Genomic DNA, 6,000 nt, shown 5'->3' with positions numbered 1-6,000 from the left:
ATATATACATATATATATATATATATATATATATATATATATATATATATATATATATATATATATATATATATATAGGTTCATAGGTTCGTACTAGGCTATCTGCCCTAGGGCATTTATAAGCCTAGCCAGAGTGTGTGTGGCTTTCACCACCCCTTAGGATGAGAATACTACGCCCTTTTAGGGTTTAGTTTACTGTGCCTCTGTCTAGTAGTGGCACAGAGATGACCCCCGGGGTAAACCTATGATCTCCCATCCATTCGTCAAGATTTCTCTTGAATAGAGTTAGTGAGGGGCTCTGCCTAACATGGATTGGGATTCTGTTCCAGAGTGTAGGGAGCCTTTGGGTTATGAATCTGTCCCTCCAGCACGTCCTATTTATTTCTGTGTTGAGGTTTAAGTCTCTTGCTCTTGTGGCTCTGATGGATTTGGATTTTCTGAGGTGGAGCATGTCCATTAATTCTGGATTGGACACGGCCTTGTACGTCAGGCACAGATCACCTCTGAGTAGGCGGTATGAGACTGAATAGAGCTGGAGTTTTTTCAGTCGGGCAGCATATGGCATATGTTTAAGACCCTTTATCCTCTTGGTGAGGAACTTTTGGGGTCTTTCCAACTGCTGCAGGTGTCGGGTAAGATACATCCCAAATGGGGCATTGTACTCAATCATTGGCCTGATAAGAGAAGAGTACAGGGGCACAATGACCTTTTTTGATCTAGATGTGAAACCCTTCATGATAAGGTGGGCAATATAGAAGGTCTTCCTAACCACTTTGGCAATGTGAGTGTCAAATGAGAGGTTACTGTCAACCTGGGTCCCTAGGTCCCTGATTACCTCTTCCGTACTTAATGGATTACCACCTATGTGGTAATTTGTGGGTACCTTGTTTTTCCCAAAGGGTATGACTATACATTTTTTGGCATTCAGCTTAAGGCCATGGCTCTGGCACCAATTATCCATTTCTATGAGGCCTCTCTGAAGGATGTTTGTGTCTGCTGGAGTATCAATTATGGCACCCAGTTTGCAGTCATCTGCGAACTTTGTCAGCCACAATCCTCCTATGTTTGCCTGTACCTCGGAAAAATAAATGCCAAACAAGAGAGGTCCCAGGATTGAGCCCTGTGGGACACTGCTTGTGACTGGCTTAGAGTCTGACATAGCTCCAGCAACTCTGACCCTGTGGGTTCTGTCCTTGAGCAGGTTTGCAGCCCATCTTGTGACATATGGGTTTACATTTAAGCTGGTGAGTTTGTCTATGATGCCCGAGTGGGGTATTGTGTCAAAGGCTTTTGCAAGGTCATGGTAGGCTGTGTGAACTGCCTTACCCTCATCAATGGCCTTAGTGACTGTTTCAAAAAAGTCGACCAAGTTCAAAAAGCAGGATCTGCCCTTGACAAAGCCAAATTGGGTAGGATCCAATGTCTGTAGGTCCCCAATGTCTTTGTTTATGAGTTCCATAATGATCCTCTCCATAGCTTTGCAGACCAGGCTCGTCAAGCTTATGGGGCAGTAATTTCCAGGGTCCGTAGAAGCACCGCCTTTGTGAAGTGGCACCACTGTTGCCGTACGCCACTCTTTGGGTACGTATCCTGTAGTAAGGCTAAGATTAAACAGCAGCCTTATGTGTGGGTTTAGTTCCTCTTGGAGTTCATGTAGCACACAGCCCGGGACACCATCCAGTCCCATTGATGCTGTGTTTTTAGCTTTAGAGAGGGCAGCTCTCACCTGGGCATCTGAATTGTTAGGGAGGCTACACTCTGCTGGGATAGTTATTTCTCCTTTTGGGGGGGAGGGGGAGGAGAAATTTGCACTGAACCTGTCTGCCAGAATGTTGGCAATGTCAGTGGGTTCAGTGTATTTTGTGTCATTTTGGAATAACTGTGAGCATATCTGGGAGTTTCCACCCAGGTTTCTAACATAGCTGAAGAAGGCCTTGTGATTGTCTTTTGTGTCTTTTGCGATTTTTCTCTCAAAGTTGGCCTTGGATGATTTTATGAGTGATCGTAGTTTTTTGCTAGTACTGATCAGAGATGCCTTCCCTTTTAGGAATTTTGCTCTGTCATGTAGTAGCTTCCACCTCCTGTTGTAAAGTTTGTTTATGGCTGGGGTCCACCAGACTGGGCGCCTGCCTTTGGGGAAATGGGTCTTGGTTTTATTTGGGATTGCATGATCCATGCATTCTTGAAGGTGCCCGTAGAAGGCATTTGCAAAGGATTCAGCAGTGTGGGTTGTGGTTTCCACTGGCCCAGGGGCCTTGAAGGATACCACTTCAGTCTTAAGAAGTGTGAAGTTGGCTTTTGAGAAGTTCTTCACTGTGGTCTTTGTGCAGGGGTTGGGGGCAGTATGTGGATTTCCAGTGAGATTAATTTATGGTCTGATCTTACCAAAGAGGGATATACTTCCGGTGTGGAGCATTTTGTCCCCATGTTTGTGATGATCAGGTCTAGTATATTGTCTCCTCTTGTGGGAATGGTGACTAGTTGTTCCATTGCATTTGAGTTTATGAATTCTAGGAACCTTTGTGCTAGGGTGTTTGGGCTTGAGTAATGTTCCCAGTCTATGTTTGGGTAGTTGAAGTCTCCCAATATGATGATATTTGGAGAGACATTCATACTCTCCAGTGTCTTCAGGAAGGCTGTGTGGGGTTCCTGAGTTTGAGAGGGTGGTCTGTAGCATGCTACAAACTGTAAGGCAGTTTTGCCTATGGTTAGTTGCACCTGGATGGTCTCCGATGCTTGCGTTGCCACTAACCTGGAGGTGTGGGTATCTTTGATGAATATGGATACTCCCCTCCTTTTGTGGTTCGGTCCAACTTTTGGGGACGGAAAGCATGATATGAGGTAAAACCTGATAGTGCTGGGGTGCTCTCAGGAGCCTTGAACCAGGTTTCAGTCACTGCACAGACATCGATGTTCTCCATACTGAGGAGGGCTTGAGGGCATCTTGAGGTTTAGACTTCTGGGATTGAGCAGCATTACCCTTAGTTTTTTTCCACTTGTGTTTTCTAGGGAGGTAGGTTTGTCATTTGAGCCTTGCCTAAAAAAGGCACTATGGGGGTGGCAAGAGCCTTGGCCAATATCCGGAAGCCCAGGGGTGACAGGTGCAAGCCATCCCTTCCGAAGCAGCGTGGCTTGTCAAGCATGTCATCCCAAGCAGACAGACATTGGATCCCCTTAGAATGACAACAGTAATTAAGCCAATTGTTAAAACTGATCATTTTGTCTTTGTACTGAGGCATCATTCTTGGTGAGGGTAAGATGCTGCTCAGGGTCAGGGTCATACCGGCCTGGGCTACATAATCAGAGAGCTCCTCTATGTCTCTTTTCATGTAGTCCAGGGAGGTACTTCTCAGGTCGTTCACACCGGCATGTACAATGACTGAGTCATATTTGTACTTGCTGTGGAGTGACCTGAGTGCTTGTGTTATGTGGCGGATTCTAGCTCCCGACAGGCAGCTTACTGTGACCTTTTCCTTGTTCAGTCTGGTGAGTGGGACATCAGTGTGTCTGACTATGGAGTCACCTATTACAAGTGTGTCTGGCATGTTGTTTGGCCTTAAGGGCTGTGACTGTTTAGCACACTGACTTTGTGAACTATGTGTTGCATGTGCTATGTCTTGAGGTGGCGGTTGCTTGGGTGTCTGCTTTGGAGGCCTCTGTTGTTTTGGTAGATTTTTAATCAGCGCCTCCGAGTATGTTTTTGTGTGTTTATGTGTTTGGTTTGCAGTTGTGATAGTTCTATGTGAGACTGGGTTTGTGGTGTGCATGGTTACCTTCTCCTCCTGACTGGTCTTGCCAGTACTGAATTGAGAGAGCTCAGCCTCCAGTTTGGCTATATAGTTGCATCTCTCGCATATATTTGTATTTGTTGGGAGGAGGAGAGGGTTGTCTGTGTACATGAGGCAATTGTAACATTGCCTCAAGATTCCCAGATTCACCAGCTGAACAGGAGATGACGCTAGCAACTTACCCTTCGACATGCTAGATATATGTGTGTGTGTGTCTGTGTGTGTGTGTGTATAGATATATATATATATATATATATATATATATATATATATATATATATATATATATACATACACACACACACACTTTACTGCAGTACTATGGACCTCTGTATATGGATTTTGGGCCATTTTCTAGGTCAATGTTGCACTGGTGCTGGCTGAATCAAGCTGCTGAATTAGGTATGATTCTCATTCATCTTTTCATGTACATTGTGGTGGCAAAAATAGTGGAACTATGTTCCACCTTTGTCTATGAATCACTGTGTTGTGTATGTGTTCATAAGTGACATTAGGTGTAGATATCTTCAGGTTCACATCACTGGAATGTTGTGCGTGCTTCGTCATGCATTTAGACTGTCACATGTGCACGCTGCTCATCTGCATGGCATTCAATTCACTTTCCCATGAAGGATGTGATTCTTATGCTGACATTTTGTTTTGCATTGCATTCCTGAAGTTAGTTGCCAGTGTTACAGAAAAATGCCTACCTCATTGCAAATAGAGCACAATTATTCTCTGTCTATTGCACAGCGAGCTCAGGGGATGGCTATTAGAGCCCTTTGCAGGTTTATTCAATATGATTAATGCCTGGTATGACATGTCAGCTCTGTTGTCCAGGGTAACCAGCATCCTCAAGCTGATAGGTAATGCAGGCACCAGTATAATGACCTGTGTCACCATTATCCCAAAGATTTCTGGATGTCAGATCAGGCAAGGGCATCAAAAATGGTATAATGAATGCTGTCATTTGCTGTTGTTGCATAAAGGTCTGCTATTGAAACAAGTATTTGTAGTTTGCAACAGTTGTTTCTTTCTAAAAGAAGAGTCCAAAGTAAAATTCTTCCGTTTATTCACAGCCACAAAATAAGTCAAGCACTTTCGTCCGCCACACTACAGGACTTTATCAAAACAGTTAACATCCAGCCACAAAGTGCTTTTATCCTTGAATTAATTAGCAACAATTAAGTACTTAAATAATTCAATTATCCAATAAAAGTGTTCATGAACTTTTAAAACATTCAAGTAGTCATTCTAAAATCACAATATATTAGTTGTTACCATTTTAAATTAAAATAATTATTAATAATGAATATTAAATTATTAATATGAATACAAAACAAACATATGTTGTTCAAAAACTTTCTATAAAATCTTTCACAATTCATAGTTTAGTCGCTCTTTCTTTAAGTATAGGTACAAAGGAAACATGGTCATTCAGACCTGGAGGGTGGGTGGCATTTAACAAAATCTGCCATCTATACTCACTTCTATATATGTTACTTGACCAGTCCCCCCTCTAATATCTTTCTTAATAATTTCAAAAATACCAAAACGAAATCCTTGCCTAACCCCACAAGAGAGTGTATGCTTATATAACACATTGTTAGTATTGTGTGTGTCAATAGCTGGTGTCACCATGGGGTCAAGCTGTGCCCCAATGTATGCCAGCTTAGTGGTAGTAGCATGTGAAAGTAGATACATTTTCAACTCAGGTTTTGAAGAAGTGGCTTGTTTACTTGCATTACCTGGATGATATTTTTGTTTGATGGAAAAGGGAAGAAAAAAATGGGAAAACATTTTTGTGAATATATAAACAACATTTGTGAATATTTTAAGTTCACTTACAATTTCCGTGCTACAGAAATTAATTACCTGGATGTCACCAATAAAAAGAATTATGAAACACAATGGTTTACATCCAAGGTTTTTCGCAAGTCTACATATTCAAACAGTTTTTTGGCATTTGAAAGTAACCACCCATATTACATCAAAAGAAACCTAGTTAGAGAATCCAAAAAATAAAACAAAACCAATGATAAACCCAACACAGACAGCGCAAAGGATCCGCAGCTTGTACAGGGAAAAAACAAATTTATTGTAAACCAGAAACACTCCAAAAACCAGGGTTAAGCGCTTTCATCTGCTAATACAGACTTCATCAGAACCCTGAACTACAGTTCATATTGCATTTAAAAAACTTTTTTGGCGC

This window comes from Protopterus annectens, chromosome 8.part0, assembly GCF_019279795.1.
Source record: "Protopterus annectens isolate FY-2018-M chromosome 8.part0, PAN1.0, whole genome shotgun sequence".
Lineage (NCBI taxonomy): Eukaryota > Metazoa > Chordata > Ceratodontiformes > Protopteridae > Protopterus > Protopterus annectens.
This window is presented reverse-complemented; position numbering follows the sequence as displayed.